Source organism: Rhipicephalus microplus, chromosome X (assembly GCF_043290135.1).
Source record: "Rhipicephalus microplus isolate Deutch F79 chromosome X, USDA_Rmic, whole genome shotgun sequence".
NCBI lineage: Eukaryota > Metazoa > Arthropoda > Arachnida > Ixodida > Ixodidae > Rhipicephalus > Rhipicephalus microplus.
In genome coordinates this window covers 144,022,863-144,045,976 of record NC_134710.1, presented here as the reverse complement: position 1 = coordinate 144,045,976, position 23,114 = coordinate 144,022,863, and the positions used below count along the sequence as shown (strand labels likewise).

General features: G+C 46.1%; 1 long non-coding RNA gene across 2 annotated transcripts in view; it reads left to right on the top strand.

Moving 5' to 3' along the window:
• The first annotated feature begins 359 nt into the window (after positions 1 to 359).
• The window catches only part of LOC119176911 (uncharacterized), a 92,207-nt gene continuing 69,452 nt past the window's right edge, over positions 360 to 23,114 (top strand). Inside the window, exon 1 of one of the 2 annotated variants that reach the window (XR_005110521.2) lies at positions 360 to 475. This is a non-coding gene — a long non-coding RNA (uncharacterized LOC119176911). Of the gene's footprint in view, positions 500 to 23,114 lie in introns of both variants that reach the window. The other variant, XR_012887036.1, reaches the window with a different exon arrangement.

The window sequence follows — 23,114 nt, the reverse complement described above, 5'->3', positions numbered from 1 at the left end:
TGAATGCTCTATGTACGGTATCAATCAAAGAAGAGTACATTTGAGAGCTCGTTTTCTCTATTAGACACAAAAATACTGAGATTTAACAGAGAGTCATGTCAAGAAAAGTGTAAGGAATATTACGTGAATTACTTGTAATGTAAATGTGAGGAGAGAAAAGTGAATGAAACGATAACTTGCCACGGGTAGGGACAGAACCGGCGCTTCCCTGGCTACTGCGCGCACGACTTGCGAGTGCTCGGGTTGCCGTCGCTGCAACGGCGCGGATACTTGGGCGCGTCGCTCAGCGGCAGCCTGCTCACCCTGTCGGGAGACCTGCGCATTGACAAGCTGCTTGTGCAGAGCTGTGAAAGCACCGGCCCACGAAGGCCCTGCAGCTTGACAGTGAAATCAACGGACGCGTCACCAACCTCGCTGCCGGCGTGCAGCTTACAGTCAACGTGGCACAGGCCAGGGTTGTTCCGACGTGTTCAAGGTACCTGCCCTCCGCACCGCTCGCGTGAGTCTTTACTGGGGTGAAGTACGCTCACTGAGGCTTTCTTTGTGCTTTCGAGTGATTGAACTGCATATATATTTCGAAGTTGACGCAAAACTTTTTTTGTATCGCGAATACTGACGGTGCTTTTTATAATGGCTTTTCTGCATTCTGTACTTAGGTACGGCTACAGATCAATCTTATTCTTTTTTTTGTCTCACTTTGTTTTTCTGCGGTTCGTGTCGTACCAGAATCCTATACTTTATCTTCTCTGGATACTTCTCTGCCTAGCTCGAAAAGTAACCTTCTAAGCTGAAATTAAATGCTACCATTTCATAAACAATACTTTTCCCTCTCGACAACAGTGAAAATGCGGAATAATGTCCTGAATAAAGAAAGCGAAGGCAGTAAAAGCTCAATGATTCAGCTGTTGTTGGTGCGGAAAACCTGATTATTCTAACGTGTTCCCCGGTCCCAGCCAGCACTTATATTGTTTATTGCAACCAAAATCTCATCAATTCGCCCATAATTGGCCACAATCCGGTTAATTCAGATGAAGCGCACCGAGCGTCAAGTTCCGCTTACGTGCGGTGCAAAAGAGCATCAATGACGCTCTCGGACAACCGAAACGATGCAGCACCGTCCGCCCCGCCAACGTCATCACTGTGAACCGAACGAACCACCAGAAAGCCAGCACGCAGCATGCAATTTAGCGTTTTCCCGCGCTTGTGAAGCCTCTTTGCTGTAAGTATTAGAAAAGGCGTGGCCGCCATCTACAATAACCACGTTGTTGTCTACCAAAGCTCTAACGGCACGGCAAACTTCTTTCGTGTACCGGCGAAATAAAGTTTAGTTAAGTGCACGTGGTGGTGTTGGCAACTAGAGGTGACTCAGTGATTACGCTAGTGATTACGCAGTGATTACGCTAGTGATTATGTGCCGCAATCGTTCTCTGAAATAAGTCTGAAAATGACGCAAATTGTGGTACTTAGGCTGCTCCTATAAAAATAAGAACCATAGGTGCGTATTCATAAAGAAAATGAACTTGCATTGACGCAATAAACAATTGTTGGTGTTCTTCAGAACTCGGTTAATACGGACATTTTTTACGGACCCGGGAGTACCGAATGAATGAGCTTTTACGTAGCATTCTTTTTTTCTCACATACTATGATCGCAGCTTCAAATATTGTTAAACCATCAATTAAACGGAAACTAAATCATCGTATACGTCAATATTTAACAATAACATTATACGTACACGTCTCTTTATATCTCTCTGTACTGTTCAAAGTTGACTTCAGTGACAAGCTTCTCGAATGTGCATGAGCGATAAGGAAAACAAAACTTCAGTGTACTCCGTCTTGCAGTTTAACTTCTTGTTTGACTAGAGTTGGCGTAACAAAGCTCTAAAGCTCTTTGCGAATATCAGACAAGCACAGACAAAGGCGATGGGGCGCCCTGTCTCCTTGGTCTGTTGTCTATATTGACACGTGCGGTTCTTTTGGTTTACGAAGAAAGCCGCTATCACTTTCTGTTAAGCGCAACGCAGGCCGCGTTTATCTTGTATGCCACTCTGGAACGCGTTATGACGCGTGTATAAAAGACTGAAACGTGCGGTTCTTTTGGTTTACGAAGGAAGCCGCTATCACTTTCTGTTAAGCGCAACGCAGGCCGCGTTTATCTTGTATGCCACTCTGGAACGCGTTATGACGCGTGTATAAAAGACTGACACGTGCGCAACGCAGGCCGCGTTTATCTTGTATGCCACTCTGGAACGCGTTACGACGCGTGTATAAAAAGCCGGCGCAGTGCGCCACTGGGGGTCTTTTTTTTTTTCCGTCGGCCGACGACTGTTCACGCCGCTGTTGCTGTGAGTTGTGTTTGGCCCTGTTTTGCTGGGCACAAGTTCGCCCAATAAACAGTTCACCTGACACCGCCCTGACTCCTGCGTGCTTCCTCTCAAGTGCTGCGTGTATCACAACCTCGTGACATCTGGTGGAGGTGCTTCTCGGTCCATGTACCGTACGCCCCCGTCCAGCCGTGAGCCAAGCCCAAGCCGCCAAGAGGACGACGCCGACCCGGTCGTTCGAGTGAGCCGAAGACAACAAGGACTACCGCCCGAATACCTGCCGCTCCCCGACAAGGACAAGAAAACAAAGGCTGCTACGAAGCCGGCATCCACGATGACGGAAGCAAGGTCTTCGGCAACCGTGGTCGTCAACCAGCCCAAAGAGCCGCCTACCTTCCGCGGATCGACCTACGAAGACCCGGAAAGCTGGCTTGACATTTACGACCGCGTCGCAGCCCTCAATAAGTGGGACCCGGACGACAAGCTGCGTCATGTGTATTTTTACCTGGAAGACGCCGCAAGGACTTGGTTCGAGAACCGCGAGTCAACGCTTCGAACCTGGGACGACTTCCGCGTTGCTTTCCTGCGCACCTTTGCAAGCGTCGTGCGGAAGGAAAGAGCCGCATCACTGCTTGAAACTCGGGTGCAGCTCCCCAACGAAAACGTAACGATCTTCACGGAGGAGATGACGCGACTTTTCCGCCACGCCGACGCCGACATGTCTGAGGACAAGAAGGTTCGCCTGCTTATGCGAGGAGTGAAGCAGGAGCTCTTCGCCGGACTGATCAGAAACCCGCCAAAGACGGTACAAGAGTTCCTCTCCGAGGCTACCACCATCGAGAAGACTCTTGAAATGCGGACCATGGCCAATACGATCGGCGCATGTCGCCAGACGTCGCAGAAGTCCGAGGACTCTGCCCCGACGACCTGCGCGAGACCATACGCGCTATTGTTCGTGAAGAACTGCGCCGCATGTTGCCATCGTCTCAGCCCCAAGTCGCCTCTCTCGAAGACGTAGTCCGCGAGGAACTACAGCGCTCACTGAGCGTTCCTGAACGGCCACAGCCCCAACCGGAGGCGATGACCTACGCCGCTACTGCACGACGACCTGTCGCCGCTCCTCGCCAACACCAGGACCCAACGTCTCCGCAGTTTCGTCGCCAGCCACCGCCGCCACCCCCGACGCCTTCCCGCTCGCCAGTAATCCAGCGCTCGCCGAGGAAAACTGACGTTTGGCGCACCCCGAACCACCGCCCACTATGCTACCACTGCGGCGAAGCCGGGCACACCTACCGCTACTGCCAGTACCGTGAGATGGGACTGCGTGGCTTCATGTTACTTTTCATGTTACTGCGAACAAAAGCGCTCAAAAAACGCCCACAAACTTAAAACCTGTTCAAAAGAAATACCATTTCAATGGGTTTTCGACGGAACGAAGACCTTTTCTTGATCCGTCAAACAGCCAGATGGGTATTTAGGCAACCAGTGTTTACGGACTAACTTGGCCACCGAACACTGCCTAATCAAGTTTTTATGCGAATCATTTCTCTGCGTACTGGAAACACCTAAAGTATCTATTCATTTATCTATCTATCTATCTATCCTTCTATCTATCTATTTATCCGTCTGCGTCTGGGTGCTCTCATGATGACTCCTACACTTGGAGTAAACCAAAATTTGTATGGCAGGGTAAGACGCTACGGTGAATATTACAGTGTGAAGAAGACATAAATAATGAGAAAGTCGCATCGCGTACGACGCCGCACCCTTTCAGCCAGACGCGTGTGGCACGTAGCTGTATTACATAGGCTGCCGTACGGGTATGAGCCACAGGTGTTTGGCAGTTGATATCTATCCATGAACGGAAAGAACGTATATTGGCAATTTAAACGCGAGAGCGTCAAGAAAAAAAAACAAAACCTACGCAGCGTTGACCGGGTGTACGCAAATAATAAATGTTAAGGTCCCAGCAGGTATCGAGCCCAAGCGTTCTGCGCATAGTAATCGACAATCTTACCACACAGCAGAGCCAGGTCGCAGAACAACGTTTGAAAAATATTTTATATGCGTGCGTAAGGCTGCTTATACGTGAGTTTTGGGTTCAATGCTGCCCATTTATTTTATATACATTACATATGTAATTCTATGATGATACAGGCTTGACGTCGTGTAAGTGTTATTGTAATTAAGCGCCGCCCACTGAAGTTAGTCTACGGAGCACTAACCCGGGCTATTATACCATCGTCGGAAGCACAAGACCTTCATTTCAGCGGTACAGCTTCTGGTCACACCTACCCGAAGTCAACTTCCCTGCGCAAGCTTGGCATCCTGTCGATTTTTATAGTGCGCGGGATCTGCCAATTTTTTTCCTGTAAAGCTTCAGCAACGATTTCGTTCCAGATTTGAGCGATGCGTTGTTCTTCAAGCATGCTGTCTAACGCTTTGTCGCGGGAAGATATTACGGCTTAGTCACGGTATTAGTTATTTAAATACTGTGCCACAGTTACTGGGACGAAGAAGTTTAGGAAAACACATCGGAGGAATTGGGCACGTAAGACGCAAACTATAACCTGAATTTCGCACTCTTCGTCAATTTGCACTTGTACTGGGATGATCCACGAGAAATCGACACGGGTCCAAAAGTTGATATTTTAGATTTCATTAAGTGTTTTATGTTTCGTGCACTTCTCACCAGGTAGCTCGAAAGTCAACTTCGTTTTATGATTAACGGCATAACTTACGCGAAAAAAGTATCAAACTTCACCAACTCGAAGGCACCAATTTCGTCACCTGTCATTTTCGGAAATTGCAGATGCTATAAAAAGACAAATATATTTTTTTTTTCAAGGAAGATACTTTTTACCTGAAATGTATGTCTAATGAAGAATAAATTCATACGGTTTCATGTTTGCAGACCTTAAAGAAAATAGCTTTTAAATATGTCTAATTTTGCGACAGTTTAAAATAAGTTACGTATTCCCCCCTTTTTTTTTCTCCGAAAGTAATGCAAGCAGCGTTTTCAAACTTGACCCGTTTTAAGGATAAAGTCTGTTCGTTAGTTACATAAAATATTGCTGCCGGAGGGCAAATGTAAATTATTATATATTGCCTCAAAGTTCCCATATTGGCAAAAGTGTACTCCACTGAAATTTGAACAATAAAAAAACCCCACCTTCGATTTTTCTTAAAATCTCGTAAATAGACAACCGACAGCCTTATACAGTAATATAGAAAAACATGTTGCATTATTTTGTTTTTATCGACAATATTCGTGGTACAAATCAGAGCTTTTCGAGAATGCGCTGACAACTTGAGAAATCTAGAAATCGAAACGGAAAAGCGGCAATGAGCTTCAAACGCGAGTAAAAGTGATCGCATTTGCTGAAGAAAGGCTGTTTTGGCAGATAGGAGTAACTATTCTGAACACGATATTCTACAGTATCTGAATTCACTCTTATACGTAGAGCACTGAGACTTCTAATATGTGGTGCCTCTCAAATACTGACACACAGATGGAGCTGCTGTGACGGCCATGTGTTTGCAACACGTTGGGTAAGAGAATTGAATGTTGAATGAGTTCATAAACGATTCATAACAAATTTTTATCATTTGGGGCACGAAGACTGCCGCATTAGACTGAAGAACACGCTTTAGGGCAAGTTGTCATCCGTCGTCTGCTCTACAGATGAATTGCTGTGCGCCCCATCTCGGAGGCAATGCTTTAGATCATATGGTTCAAAGTAGGGACAAAGATTACGCCTCCCGTAATTGTATCGACAAAACATTGTGAAATTCATTTTAACATACTATACTTCAGTTTTGCATTCGCACAATCATTTATGTAACTAATGAACAGACTATATCCTTAAAACGGGTCAAGTTTGAAAACGCTGCTTGCATTACTTTCGGAGAAAAAAAAGGGGGAAAACGTAACTTATTTTAAACTGTCGCAAAATTATACATTTTTAAACGCTATTTTCTTAAGGACTGCAAACTTGAAACCGTATGAATTCATTCTCCATTAGACATACATTTCAGGTAAAAAATATCTTCCTTGAAACAAAAATATTTGTCTTTTTATAGCATCTGCAATTTTCGAAATTGACAGGTGACGAAATTGGTGCCTCCGTGTTGGTGAAGTTTGATATTTTTTTCTCGTAAGTTATGCCGTTAATCATAAAACGAAGTTAACTTTCGGGCTACCTGGTGAGAGGTGCACGAAATATAAAATACTCAATGAAATCTAAAATATCAACTTTTGGACCCGTGTCGATCTCTCGTGCAATCACTCACTGTAAGCTTCTTAACGTGCGTCCTCCATTATAGCTTTTTTCGTCAAAGTAACTGTACTAGGGAATTTTACTCATACAACACCAAGAAGCTCACACCTCACTCTGCTAAAGTCATGGCTTTATTTGGTCAAGGCTTCGCGCCGTGCCCATGTACGGAACAAAGGATTTGGCTTTGGGTATAAAATCTCTCCTGCCACCAGATGGAGCTCTAGGGGTGGGAGTGGCTATTTCCGTTATTTTAATACGTATGCGACAGATGGCACTCATTACTCCTCAACCTCGGCCTGTTTACACAATCATTGGATTCGCTCTCCGCGTCTGAGCATGAAGTCTATTCTATGGTTGTAAGTATGAGATAGGGGCTATCAATATTTAAAGGCGCTTGTAGTAATGTTGCCGCGTCTGGGTTCCGCCCAGCCCAAACCTTGCTGCCCCCGTTTATGTCCACGTAATAACTGTCAAAGCAGCTTCTAATTCTGGAAGCGTCTCACACCACTTCTCACGTGATCATAGATGGTGGTGGCGAGCTATGGGCTGAGCACCGTTAGGGGCACCTCAGCATTTCTATCTTGATTTTACAAGCTTCCTGATTGAATGAAATCATTCAAGTGAAGTCGTCACTAAAGCGAGCTCCAACGATGACCATGCACCATTTATCCAATGACCTGTAATTACTGGTAAATTATTGAAATGAAACATCAGCAATCTCTACTAAATAGACAAACGCATCATACGGTTTTACTCAGACTAATTTTCTCCGGCCATTTGTGAGTGAATATATCTGTTCATAAAGTTTACTTCCTAAATGTCCATCAGATTGGCGACGTCAAGACATTCGCTTCACCTAGGGGCGGCCTCTCTACTTTTGCACCCACCAACAAGGGTGGCATCCTGGCGTCGTTTCGATTCAGGCAATTTGATGACATCCTGGGGCGCGCAGGGCCACTTCGATGGTTCCTCTATGCATTTTTCTTCGTTCATGATGGCGTCAAAGGTGGGCCTTCTGCCGGTTCCGTCGTCGCCGCTCTTCTTTTCCTTGTCGAAATGGAAATGCACAAGCAGGGAAGACTTCGTGGTGCACAAGTGCTGAGGCCTTGAGAGCTGGTAGTAGGGTTCTGCTTAAAAGGCACAATAGGTAGCTCAAAAGTAGATAAAGTGTGATTAAACCACTCCGCGTATACCTGAACCATGGTTTAGAGTGCTACAGTTACTGGTGATCCGAACTATACGAACACGACCTTCCAAGGTACAGCGCGAAATTACAGCGCAGTGAGTGTAGTAGAAGTGCGTCAGAGTGAAGTATGAGTTCACAGAGGCATTGATTAGACGGTGGTGCTCATACTAAGAACGACTTGCCGCTCGTGGAGCCAAGCGACTGCGACTACGTGGGTAAGATGGCAGCGGGGCTTAACAAACTTTCAACGGTATTGTGTTCTTTGAAGTGGCAGCTAAGGTCGTCGTACCCCCCATACTAATTGTCACCACACCGAGGTGAAACGCTGACCACCTCCTGTTCCATCGTGACTGCTTCGACAGGTGACGCCACAACATCTTTGTCGTCTGAGGCCCCGGAAGACGCAGAAGCTCCTGCTGAAGTCTGTGGATCCAAAACACAAGGCCCGCTTACAAGCTTCAAGCCGTGACCCGAGTCCCCTCCCAGCCCCCTCTTCCGTGTATACACGTCTTTTTGCGAACGACAAAGACGCTACTATGACAGCATCCGACACACTTTAATCAGCAGAACATCGTCAGCACGCGGGAAGCTACACTGACCAGCACACTAACCGGAACGCTTCACATGCGGCCTCCAAGCGCTCGTAGCGGCCTCCCTGGGATGATTCCACAAAGATGTTATTTGCACCATAGAACTTACAGTTCCTGCCTCCAATGAAGCAAACCACGACAAGGGGAGCTGCCTTGTCAAAAGGAGGTGAGAGTACTAAGGAGGAGACCAACGTCCAGTGCATAAGGAGTCGGAAAGATACCCCTTCGCACGTTAGTTGGAAGACGCTGCAGAAACAACTCACGCAGTACAGCTCTGGCCAAGAAGCCCACCTGGTACCCAACAAGGATTTGCAGGTGACGTAGTAAATGGGTCAGATACTGTCAAAAAGCACTTCTTTGTTTAGAAGTTCTAGCATGCGCCAATGTACAGGCTTAACGAGGCAGCGAAGAAAAGTCCACGGGACTGTCATATATAGAGTTTAATGAAGCGATCGCGCGAGTAATATGCGTATTTCGGCAACTGTCTGTAGTGGCAACGCTTCAATGTGTGGCTCATAATCGGTAACTTCTGATGTGACGCGATGAATGCGGATTCTGATCTCGGCTTGATTCCAAGACGACATTCAGTTCTGCATCCATGACGTCTTGTAAGAAGGTCGCAAGTACGAACTACTCTTTGAAGAGTTGCCACTACAGACAATGACCGAGATATGCAAAATCCTCGCGCAACGACTTGATGAAACTATATATATACGACAACTTAGCAGACTATTCTTCACCACCTCATCCAGCCTGCACATCGGCGGATTCAACAACTCCTAAACAACGAAGCGGTTGAAGACAGACGTCCCACGCAATTTCAACGTCCCGTGCAGCACCTAGTATGGCAGAAGCTGAGCTTCGCGGACACAGCTGTACTAGTTGAGCTGTTTCTAGAGCGCCTCCCAACTAACAAATGACTTGCTCTTGTCTCAACTACTGATGCACTGGGAACGTTAGCCTCGTCCTTCGCATCCTCACCTATTTTGACTTGGCAGCTACCGTTGCGGTGGTTCACTTGATTGGAGGCAGGAACTGGAAGTTATCCGGTTCAAATGACAGCTTGGTGGAATCATCCCAAGGAGGCGACTTCGAGGGCTTCAAGGCCACATGTGAAGCCTAGCAGTTGGTGTGCTGTTCAGTGGAGCTGGCTGCTGCTGATGGTGTGCTGATGAAAGTATGACGGATGCTGTTATAGTAGTACTTGCGTAGTTCGTGAACGATTGCGTATTCTTGGGGGAGGGGGGGGTGAGTGGTCTCCGCTCAAATTTTGAGGGTGTAGGAATGAAGCCTTGTGTTTGAATCTACTGTCTTCGGCAGTTGCTTCTGTCGCTTCTAGCACCTCATACGATATGTTATTGGAGTAGCGTCCGCTTTTGAAAAAACTGCGATGGCCCTGCCGGAGGCCGACCAGGTGGGTTGCTGCTCGCATGCAGGCTTGGATGGTTCCGGGCTACTCGTGGAGCGCCCCTGCTACGGTTTCAGCTCGGTCTTGTAACCATTAGCAGATCTGGGTGCCGTTGAAGGTTTGGTAAGCTCAGCTGCTCCTTTACCCGCGTTGTCATGGACACTTGGTTCCAGGAGCTTCATTATTTACGAGGAGCATGTTGGACTTGGTCCGATATTCGGCAGTTGAATAAATTGCTTAGGAAGTTCACGCTTCGCTGGGATGCACTTCCACTACGCTCACCACGCTGGATTCTTGCGCATCTCCATAGAAGGTTGTGTTCGTAGATCGTGTCACCAGTTTCTGTTGCACTTTGAAGCACGGTGTAGGAAGGCATGGCATAGGAATAATACTGATACCCCATTCATTGAGCTACTTCTTTTTCCTCTAAAGCGGAACTCCACACAGGAAAGCGCTCTTGTCGCGTCTGGTTGGCGAAGCATCCTAGGTCTTGAGGCCACTACCACGTCCTTAGATATGGCACGATCATGAACCCATTAATGGACTCCTCTTTAGCCGCGTAGTAAAACGAATATTTGCTTAGAGGTTCCAGCCGCTTGAAGAACCTCAGCTGCGGTGGATCCTGGCCACTAACGGCGATGCTCGGCGACTGGCCGCCATCGTCAAGACATACGCTGCTGCTGGAAGCATCGTCTAGAGAGCGCGGCAACGCGTGCGCCCGCATGACGAGAGCGACATCCAGACGAGTCGCTTCAGGTGACCAGTTGACGTCCAGAGACACGCGAGACCACTCCGATGGTTCCCTCCTCACGCGCTGCCTCAGTCAGCATGGCATTCAGCATGCGTCTTCTGTCGGGTTCCTGGCTTGTGCCCTCCTTGCGTTTGCTAAAAAATAACACGAGATAGAAAATGCTCTCTTCATTGTTGCCAGCTGATGCATCCTTGGTTGTGCGTCCGCCACCGATACCACCGATGCGAGACAACCAGCTTTTTTTAAGGGCTCCTCTTTTGTAGCATCTCTCGCTGAGTGATTTTGCAGTGGTACCACTTTATCGAAGAGGCACCTTGCCGAGGTAAATCATCGCCACCAACAGGGTGTCTCGGCGATGGTTCCACCGTCATCAAAACATACGCTGCTGCTATGAGCAGACTCAGGAGGGCACGGCAACGCGTGCGCCCGTACGAGGAGAGCGGCCTCTTGACCAAGTTTCGCTTCAGGTACAATACTGAAAAAACTGACATCTGGAAGCACGAAAGACCACTCCGATAGTTGCCTCCTCACGCTCTGCTTCGGTCATCATTGGTGTCCAGCATGCGTCTTCTGCCTGGTTCCTGGCTTGTGCCCTCCTTGCCTTTGCCGGAAAAGAACATGAGCTGGTAAGTGCTCTTGTCGTCGTCACTGCTTCCACCGATAACGACAAGCTTCTCTTGAATGGCTCCTCTTTATCAGAATCCGGGTGCGAGTATTTTTGCAGAAGTTCCCGGACTTCTAAGAGGTCTAGTTGCATTGAGGCCTGGCCACCGAAGTCGGTGCTCGGCGATGGACTAACGTCCATGTTGCAGGTCGACTTGATTTGCATCTTCTGGGGACATAAAGGCTGGTTGCATCGGCTCCAGTTCAGTCATCTGGAACGAGAAACGGCCGCATTGAGTATCAACTGGAAGAGGAGCCAGAAGTGATGACACCGACCCTTAGCTGCCGAGTACGCGTACAGAGCGGTGAGGTTTCCCACCGCAGGCGGCCGAGGCTCGGCACCGTTCTGTGCCCCGCCCTTTAGAAGAAGCGAGCCTAGGGCCATCCACTGTCGCGTAGTGGCGCGAGAAAACAGTGCGCAAAACCCAAGAGGTGCACGCGAAATCTCGCAACGTCTTTCTTTTTCGTAAGAAAAAACGACGACACAACACTGCCTATGTCTTCCTGCAATCAGCATGTATTATTGAGATACAGTTAAACAGCTCGTTCTGCATAAATTACGGCGTCAGCGTCGGTGTCGGCGCCGTTGGATGTAAGCGAAAATTCGTCATGTAGCACATGACTGAAAAATCGAGAATTATGCAAATAAAATAAAATCCTTGAGCGCAATATATTCTCAACGAGGGTTGTTTGAGCCAAGTGGGGATTGAATTCGGGATGTTTGTGTGGCCAGCAGATGTTCTACCATATGACCATGCCTCTGCTTGTGAAAACAGTGAAAAGAATATCCTCTCCTTTGAAATGCGGCGAAAGTAGTTTTCATTCTTCACAAACACACGCATCCTGTATACATGTTTGACAATGCAACATGAAATATTGCGGTAATGAGGTGTGTTACAAGCGTCTATTGTCAAAAGTTGCCCAAGTACCTTCTTGTTGTTCTTCTTGTTCACCCATTATCCGTGGCGCATACCCACTATGGGGGATTGGCTAAGAATAGAGTGGTTTTAAAAATTATTGTTCAGAGTTAGCATAACGGAGACATAATAGAAAAATTAGCGATGACCTCGGAAATCAGGTTGCCCCATCTAATGTATATAATTATTTAAATAAACCAACGAATATATTCTAAGAATAGAGCAATAGTATGATTTTTATAGGTATAATATTTGTAGACACGTTTGTATAATAAAACAGATTAATTGGTCAACTTATTAGTTCAATCAATATATTCCCGGACGGCCGCGCATAATGTCACATTTAGGAACGCAGAAATGGAAGCTCCAAAAAAACAAAGTGACCGGCAACGATAAATTCATACTAATATCACGTAATAGTATTTTTAAAAGTGTCTTTCGTAGTGTGTTAAACCGCCTGCAGGTCAAACAGAAATGATACATGGTTTCAAGTTCATAACTGAACGCGCACAGTGGTGAAGGTGCCTGAACAGACCTGTGTTTATATAAATTTATATGCGGTACCCAACAACGCAGCCCTGTTATAGCTACTTCTTGTTTTCGAGTGCGGCAAAAGTCTCTTCACCAGGGATATAATAAATGTCGATATTCGTTAGAGTTTGTTAGCGCTATACCTCTAAAGACATCCATACCTCTAAAGATTTCCGGAATCGAGCAGCAGTTCAGCGCCTTTATGTTCAGGCTCCCGAACTAATCGGACGTTTCTAAAACGTGCAGGCACTAGTGCATGGAACGCCTTTGTACTTGATCACCAGCACTAACAGATAGTGTCGCAAAGAGAGATAGAGAATCTTTTATTATGACAGTCGATGTAACTGCTGTATCCAACGTGCGTAAAGCGAACACTACTGCCAGAAAATAAGCCACAAAAATGGGTAAGAAATCGGACAGTCGAAGGGATTAAAACCAATCTAAAATCGAGGTCAAAATACCAACCCCCTGACTTTTCGTCACATTGCGATCCATCTATAACATAATAACGTTTGTTGCAATACTGCGCAGGTGATCTTGTAGTAAACCATCCAAAATATTATGGGGAAGTAATTTGGCGTTATTAGGAAAAACATCGTCAAATAGAACTTCCACAGGGTATGAATTATTATGACTCAGCATGATGTCGCCTATACGTCCGTTTAGAGGCTCCAGTAAATTTTGTACGAATATAATTTGTGGTGTGTGAAATCGCGGCTATCTAGCGCCGAAAAATGATTCCGGGGGAACGTTCTTAAACTCTTAAGAATGTCTGAACAGTAAGAAGGCGAATTCTATAAGAAAGAGGAGGGACCCTCGATTCGAGATACAACGCAATGTTAGCAACTGTTTTAGGCAGGTCAGGGCATAAGCGCAAAGCTTTTCTTTCCAGAACGCCATCGGCCATACCATGCTGAATGCGCCGGTTCTCGTCTCTTTCCAGAAGGACTAGATGCCATAACTTGTAAGCTGAAACTCCAGAGAAAAGTATACAACCATATTTCAAAATAGTACGAACGCATATGCGATATACCATTACCAGTGTGTCTCTTCTCATACCTATGCGGTAGTTGTTAGCCTACGTAATATTGCAATGGCCCGCACACCTTTTCCGGCGATGTATTCGATATGATGTCGCCAGTTAAGCGATGTGTGATAAATTACTCCAAGGTATTTAACAGATTCCACATGTGGCATATCCTTATGATGGTAAGACAGAGATGTGCACAGGGTATTGCAGCGGGAAAACAAGGAGGGCATATTTACTCGGATTAAGTAGAAAGCAGTTGCCATTAAGCCAGCTCTCTAATATATTAAAGTAAGTCTGCAGCTGTTCATATAAGGTCTGAATGTTATCTGCCATTGCAAAAAAAAACGCGATATCGTCTGCATAAACATAAGTTGTTATGTTCTGTTTACGTGAGATAGGGCTCATTAGTAAATTAATTAGCGCCGGGGAAAGCACTGAGCTTTGCGGCACTTCCCTCGTTTGTGCATATGTAGATGAGGAGAACCCATCCATAAAACAATAAAGTTTCCTGTCTGCAAGAAAATTGTGAACCCACGCTACTATGTATGATGGAAAATCAAGGTATTCTAATCGATCTATCAAAATACAGCGCTCCACGGTATCATATGCTTCAGCGATGTCTAAGGTAACTAAAGCTACATATTTGTTATGTAGCTGAGCTCATTGAAGCCGACTTTCTAAATCAACGGGGACATCCTAGTGGACGAAGAAAGTGCTTAATAGCACAAACTACAGGAGGGAATAGAAAAGACGAGAACAGAGCGCTAAACTAACAACCAAAGTTTATTGCAATTCAACTGCAATATATCCAACTGCAACTCCTGTCGTTTGCGCTGTTAAGCACTTTCTTCGTCTACCATGCAGCACCAACTAGCCCAAACAAGCACCCTGTTTAAGTGTGCATCCTAAATTGAACAACCAGCCCTGAACCCAGTTTTACAGTGGCTTAGAATCGATCTCTTGGCGATTAGATAATAATTCGTAAATTCGTGATCCTCTTTACCAATTTCACTTAATTCAATGTCAGTGCGATTGACCTTATATTATCCAACATGTCGGATGCATTTTAAGTTTTGAGTAACAATATATTTTGGCAAGTTTCCATTCTGGAGGTATCCATGCTTTTCCTAACGAATAATTCACTAGTTCTTGAGGAGATTAGGTTTTTCCTGTAGTAAACATTTCAACATCAAGGTCGTAAATCCATCTGGTCCATCAGCTGTCCTTAGTGAGTATAATACTGTCTGATTCAATTCTGCTGAAGAAACTTCTGGAAATTCATGCAAATTTACCAGCATGGACCGAATAACCAAAAGATTAGCAGTGAGGCGGAGTTCTAAACCTTGCGCTATGTCTTCAAGAGAGGTGTTCATATCTTGCGGCGTCAAGACACATGATAGCAACATTAAGGCTTTAGCAGTTTTTTTCTTGTGCGAAGATAAGTGAACAAAGTACCCTTTTTTGTGGATTTAGAAAAATAATTGAAATGTATACTGTCGTATTCTTCTTTCGTGCAGTTCACTGTACGCTTAAATACACCAGCAAGAAATTCATAGTCCTTCCAGTTTATTGGGCATTGATTATAGCTGTATGGCTACGGGCAGCCACCCTAACCACACAGCATCACTACGGGCAGTGACCCTGACCGCGCCAAAAAGCTACGGTCAGCCATCCATGACCGAGCTGCATGACCACAGGCAGCGATCCTAATTGTGACATCACTCTAACGGTGACTCAATTAAAGATTCCTGATCGACTTTCAAGTATTCCTGCTGGTCAAATAGAATTGCCCTGACGGATTTTTCGACTGCTTATGAAGAAGTTTTTTCCAAGCGGCTTTTTGTCTTCTATAATCGCCCGTACACCCATCGTTCCACCAACCAAAGGAGGATTGTTTATTCGAGGGAATACCAAATTTGAAGTTTCTTCTAAATCCCTCCAACATAGAACCAATCGTAGATGCAATCTCCTGGCATTTCCAAGTTTAGAAATTGCAGAACAGAGGCAGGCTTTAAATTTGTTATGGTTGATGTATGTCGTGCCATACATTAGGTTCATGTGAAGCCACTAGGAACAGAATTTCGCTATTGCGTTCAACTACTCGATGCGATGCTTTATATACGGTCTCCTAAATTTTTTCGGTCGTAGATTGCGACAATTTGTAGAACGTTTACTGGAGCCGCTGAATGTACAAAGCCGTCCACTTTCACCTTGAGCACCGCACCATGTGGTCGGCGCCCACGGAAGCCTCTTCCGGACGCTTCAGAAACTAGCACGCAAACGCAATGATGCATATGTAGGCGACCTTTTCACCGCGCTGTCTGTGGCTCGACTGAATTGCGCCTGCTTTGCGGTGAAGCAAGCATCACTCTTGATATGTGCACATGCAAATTTAGAAGCCGGGGCAGTTCTCGACAAGCGACACGACTGTGCCTTTTCTGCAAGTGATCGTACAAGTAATAAACCTCGCCCCTTACACAATTCAGTTCACAGTTGCAATAGGACGGTTTATCATCGCGGATAGAACACTTTGAGAATATTCTTTCAAGCATAGACGTACGATGCGTCGTCTTCGATCGTCTTCCGGCACTTTCGGCATGGTCATTCAGTTGGGAGGCAATACTGGAAAGAAGTACAGCCGAACATGTGCAGTCTTTTTATCACGCAGCGATAAAAGAGAGGAAAGTTTGACTTCGATACGAATCGAAGCTTCACCAGAAATTTGCGGCTGCGGGCTAACATTTCGAGCTAACAATGATGTGAAGTGGTATTTGACCCTTGTATCGCCCAAAGACAAAGAGGGACTGAAGCTTTATTCAGCGCCTGCGCGGAGCAGTAACAATTTTTATTGGGTGCATTTTCCTGCGTAGAATTGCAAGTCCAGCAAAAAGCTTGATTAGATAGCTTCCTAATCTGTCTGCATGAATGGCACGATGGAGCAATGTTCCAATCGATCAGTGATTTGGGTGCACGTTAAAGAACCCCAGGTGGTCTAAATTTCCGGAGCCCTCCACTACGGCGTCTCTCATAATCATATAATGGTCTTGGGACGTTAAACCCCACATATCAATCAATCATCAATCGAGCAGTACCTGAGGACGCAATATTGGCGACGACTTAAACTCTGTAGCAAATGAAAGCAGCGCTACTGGTAACACATAAAAGTTATACAATACCAGTTCTCTAACATTAGCGACTGCTCAAATAATTTAGTTCAAAAGTGAGTAACTAATCAAAAATTTTGGAAATTGCATGATTTTATGTCAGGCCTTGCAGCCTATATTAGTTACCAGTTTTATGAACCCGAAACAGTTCTATTCTTCACCTGATTTCAGGCAGTTGTGCTCTCCTTACGTAGGTAAACGCGGGAATAAGATCTGCCGTTATAATGGCAGCTTCTCCGTCTCTCTGTGCTGCACTTTCTGCTAGCGCTGTCATGTACGTAATGTAGGCGTGTCGTGTATTAAAACCCGCACACTTGAAAATAGCAGTTAGATTAATTAGGCTCCTGGTCATAAAGAGTTGTTTTTATGTGAAATAGCCGATGGCTTAGCAAAGTCGTCGATAAGTAGACCGATTTTACCATGTGTTTTTTTTTTTTCCCAAAACGCCTATGTACGCCTGCGCGATTTCGTGGGGCAACATTTTGGAAGGCTTTTGGAGACAGCACCAACCGATTCGGCTGAACATCGGTAACTAATATATCAGCGGCGGAGATCGTTTTGTGTTACACGAAAACTAGAAGTGTCAGTTACAGAGGCTGTGTTGTCCGGTGCCGAAACTAAATTTGTACCTACACAGGTCTGCAGGTCAGGCACTTCCTCCAGTGTACGCATTCCATGGCGAGCTGAAGCTGATCTATGGAACTTTTTGACCTGTGAAGAATTTACTACTGTTCGAAGAACCCAGTTAGAAATACATTTGCGTGCTATTGGAATGAACCTATCTGCTCCCGCGCTCTTTTCTTTCGGAGCTTCTAATTCTGGTTTCTTCAATGCGAAGGTCGGCGTGGCTGTTGGAAATTATCTCAATTAAACCAATGGACTAACTGGCTAATATATATATTTTTCGTAAGGGCCAACCTGAGCAACAATAGGGTGCTAACGCTTTTGTGAGCAGTGTTGGGCTTACTGGCCATATTATGAATCTGCTGGGATATTTTACACAGAGGACTTTTGCCCTTCCCAACAGGTAAGAATATAAGAAAACCTGCCGGCGCTCTTGTGCATTCACCTAAAATGACTGGAAGGTGAAAGACATTTTCTTTTCTCTCTCTCTCTCTCTCTCTCGGTCGATAAGTGAGCAGGAAACACGTGCCATGATATTGCCTGCAAGTGCCAAGCGCCGGCTTCATTTTATTTTCTTGGATAGCACCGTTCTAGTCTTGTTTTCCGCTCAAAGAAGGGCACCCGAACGGAATGTTGTGACGTTATTTAACAAGACGTCGCAATTTTTTGCTGTCTGTGTTGTAAAGATGGCGTCATCACTTGATGTTTTTTGGCATCACACTTTCACCGACGCTGCGGGAATGTCACCGCTGGCAGTCCAGCTTCCAGTTCGATGAAGTACCCAAGGCTTTCTGCCTAGTAATAATATCTAAAGTTTAATGCCCTATAACCACTGTATGATTATAAAGGGCACCGTTTTAGTGGAGGGCTCCGGAAATTTTGACCGCATGTTTTTATAGAACGCACACAGGCATTGTACCGTTACAGCAGCCTCTAGCATTAATCCTTCATCGAAATGCGACCACCTCCATCCGGGTCAAACTTGCCGACAGCCTTCCTCCACACGAACTGAAAAGTGAACTTTGCGGACATGTGCACTGCCTCAAGGCATTGCACGCAAATCCTTGTGGTGGGCTCATCTTTCATGTGTGACGTCACCTTAGGCCACAAGTACTAATTTTGTTTCCCTTCATTCTGTTCATTTTCTTCCTTATGATGAACGATTCTTCGAGGGGAGTTATGAAGTTGCGCGCAATGTGACCTTCCGACACAGAATGTGCCAAGATATATTGATCTCTGTAAGCGCGTATGATGGTTATGTAGCACTGTCTCACAGCCCCTCTCCTTCCAATGAACTTCCGGCCCGGTTTTGGCCAATCTCGTTTACCGCACGAACTGAGAAGTCTCTCGGTGCCAGGAATAATCAAAATACCATCGGAAGAAACCGCGACGTCTTTTGCTGACAACGAGTTCTTGTCAGCTAGGTCCTAGCAGTACGGCTTTAAATAAATACTAGAGTAGATTCTTGCATTCTTAGCTCGTATACATGTTACATTCCTGCTTGACACTTGAAGTGCTAATAATATATCAGGGGCAGCACTGGCTCACAAAGGCTTGTGAGTTCAACTTGAAGTGAGAGCAGTATTGGAACACACAACTCCAATACATTGCTCATAATTTGTTCCAGTTGTGCACTTGGTATATTTTTGATGGGCAGCATCCTAACACAAACTAGCAAAAACACCTCTTGTGTGATGCTATGTGATTTATCATTCCTTTCTGTTACCTGGGTGTGTTAGACCTCGGTGCACTAACTCACAGGTCACAGTAAAGCCAGTATTATAGCTGCCTGTGCGCACCCTTGTCTTTTGTTATGATGGAATTAAAACGTGCCAGTGGTTCATTTTACACTATGCTTTCCAGACTAACCTTCTTGCCCAATGTGGCTTTAAATATGGTGCGAAAAATTGATACGATGGTTCTTCCTCGGCACGAGCTTCTGTTTTTCACTCAGTCAGTCACCATGACTGATACATGGTGTCAAAAATGGGCGTTGCCTTGAACCAACACATCCGCCCTGACCACTGCGGAACCGCCATGGAATGCGTCAAGCCACCATAGTCACTAAGCATAGCCGGAGACAGTGCGAGAAGCTGGAAATTTTCAGACAGTGATTTGAACTGACCCTGAAAGCGTCAAGAATGCACCGGCAAGGTACGAACCGAAGCAGCATAAACAGCGTTATTCCTGAGTGTGGCCAGCGATTATGCCATCGAGATTTTCAACAACTTTGTTTTTTCGTTAAGAAAAAAGACAAAGAAGACTACACCACCATCGTCAAGAAGTTTGAAGAGTACTGGGTCGAGCAGCAGAACAGGGTTCATGAAATTTATGTCTTCCGCACTAGTACACAGGTTGAAGCAGAGCCACTCAAAAATTTTGTGCGGGTTCTACAAAAGAAAGCCAACCACTGCAACTTTGGAAGTCCGGCAGATGAAATGATTCGAGACCAGATCATTTTGGGCCTGCACACGACAAAGGTCAGAGAAAAGCTTCTGGAGAGAAGAATTTATCCCTCGCGAAAGCAATCGCGATGTGCGAAGCAGCCGAGAACTCTGCACGCCAAAGTGCATTATGGTCGAAAGAAAGTGACACCCAAGTTGAAGCAGTCACTTCGAGCTGGACATGGCGCCTACCACAACATGGTACCGGGTGCTCCAGGTTTGGAAGATCGCATGCTCCTCGGCGGGAACCAGCCTTCGGAAAATTTGTTGTTCGTGCAGTCGACTCAACCACTTCGCCGTATGTTGCAGGTCAAGGACTCGGGTCGCGGAAGTACAGTACGATGATGACTTTGACGTTCTCGACGTCTCAGTCAGCGCAGTTGACTTCGACCGTGGCTGGCTCGTCAACGTGACGATCGGTAAAAAAGAGGTGTTGTTGAAACTTGACACGGGATCCCAAGCAAACCTAATACAGCTGTCGAAGTACAGAAAACTGAACATGGGACCCCTCAAGACTAGCATGGCAAGTCTGCGCTCATACAATGGGGGTATCATTAAGCACTGTGGCACAGCCTCGGTACATGTTTTAATCGGAGACAGAAAGATCTACGGAAAATTCTTCGTGGTAAAAAAAGATTACCACGCTATCCTAGAAATAAATGCAAGCGAACGCTTTCGGCTGTTCCAGCGAGAAATCGGCGCCGTAGCAGCATGCACTGTTTACGAAGTTATTAAGGAATTTCCACAAAATTTCTAAGGAACTGGCCGGATCAATCGCCAGTGCAAAATAGTGTTGCAAGATGACGCTCTCCCCACCATCCAGCTGGTGCGAAGGGTTCCCTTGGCATTGCAGCAGCCACTTTGGGAGGAGTTCACGCGCATCGAGCAAGAGCATATCATCCAAAAAATCGGCGAGCCAACGGACTGGGTAAGCCCTCTCGTTATTTTGCGAAAAAAGGCCAACAACGGGTTCACATGGACCCGAGAGCAATCAATTGATCACTGAAGAGAGAACATTGTCAAATGCCCCGTCGAGAAGATATTGAGGCTGAGCTGGCAGGGGTGACATTTTTCTCGCGCCTGGATTCCAATGCTCGCTTTCACCAGATTCCGCTAGACCAACATTCATAAAAATTGGCCCCGTATTTGCATGTTACACTGCATATGTCGTCGAAAGACGATAGTCTTGCGTCTGGAGAGAGTAAGAAAAAGTTTATTTGACGTTCTGCACAAGAAAATGGGTGAATGGTATTCTAGAGGCGCTGCGCTAGAGTGTCTCGAGCTTGAGGCGGAGCCGAACGAACGCATCAAGTCACGTCACACGTGACACATGAGCGCTATCTGGCAGTTATCTTGGAAACCGAAGGGCACGCGCCCCGCGCGCCCGTCTCAGATGTAATAAGGTGTAGACCGCAAGGTAATGACTAGGTGCCACCACCATGTCGTCTTAACAAAGCTTTGGAAACACTTGCCTTTTCGTGCAACCGTTGCATGGTCAGTGCAACGTGATAAACGCTACGGTCCTCAGAATAACTTACATATGCCATTTTAGTAAAAGACACACATACAGAATATTGACGTGTTGTTGTGGCGCCTCATATATGCGCAATATTTGCTTTTTAACTGACAATCGCACAAGTATGAACGCTGAATCTTGAGCAATATTGCTAGGCGCTGCGAATGGGGTCGGCCGTTTGGAGTATCGTTTGGACACTTTGGTGCTGTTTGGGGTACCGTTAAGGGCGGACAAACAGACAAATGTACAGACAGACACATAGACAGACAGATCGAATTTTTTGCGTCGAAGGTCCCCAATAAAGACTATCGTCAATAAAGACTATCGTCTGCGGGATCGGCCGGCGTCAGCGACATCGATGCGGTGAGTTCCTGATGTTTCCCCTCAGTTCACCAGACTACTCTAGCATAGGTTATAGTAGTTTAGAAAAGGGTTGTGGGAAGCATTAGACTGAGCTTTGATCGTTTCAAACCAATTAAAATGGAGCGCTTTGAAACCAAAGTTAATGCGGAGAGTGTAAACACGGTAGTGTTAAAAATTGCTTGCGCGTCTTGCTAGTAGACTTATAGTGGGTACGGCACGTAGATTCTTAACAGGGGCAAACAGCAAGACGCTAGTGTGAACGATGGAGAACCTTAAAGTGAAGGACCTCGTCAAATTTTGTAAGGAACTTGGCCTTACTTTGGGCCGTGAGAAACGAAAGCAGGCGATCCTTGAGATCATGAAGGATGAAGGAGTGTCGGCTGAGGAGTTCGATGAGGCCTGGGCGGATATCAAACCACGCCGCGAGGAGGCTGAAAGACGAGAAGTGGAAGTTCGCGAACGTGAACAAGCTGAAAGGCGCGAACATTGCGAGCGTGAGGAGGCCGACAGACAGGAGCGCTTCAAGTTGAAAGGAATAGAAAGGGCAATCCTACAGTGTTCGCAGGCGCCTAGCATAGCTTCTGTGAAAGTTCAGGACAGCGGTTACATAATTCGGCACCAACTGCCACCGTTCGTAGCATGCGAGGACATGGCGAAGTATCTCGTGAAGTTTGAACACGCCTGTGAGCGAAATGCTTTGGAGCGGTCTCTTTGGGCGCAGAACCTGAAAGCTCTTCTTCCCGGCGAAGTCTCCGACGTGATAACGTGCTTGTCTTGAGGCAAGCTTCCGAGAGTCATGAAGAGGTTAACGAATTGCTCTTGAGACATCATAAAGTTGTCACCCAAAGCTTTCCGGCAAAGGTTCCGGTACGTGAAAAAGGGCAATGAGACACGCAATGACATTTCGTTTCGTCTTAAAGTCCATTTATTTGAATGGCTCAAGGACGAGGTGTCTTTAATGGGACATGTTGTGGGGCGTGGCTGGCGTAGACCATCAGAAATTAAGGTAGCCGCCATCGTGAACTATCCATGACCAACCACAAAATCTTAGATAAGGGCATTCTTGGGCCTAGCTGGATACTGTCAGCATTACGTGCAAAACTACTCTAGCATTGCCAGACCTCCAACTGACGCACTTCGAAAGTCAGAGCCGGTTAAAGTAGTATGAGACTCAGAAAAGGAGAATGCGTTTTTCAAGCTGAAACAGGCCCTAAGCGAAAAGCACGTTCTCATGGGACCCGATTTCTCTAAGAGATTTGTCATTCAATGCGACGTGAGTGATCGCGGCATTGGAGCTACATTGTGCCAGGAAGACAGTGCT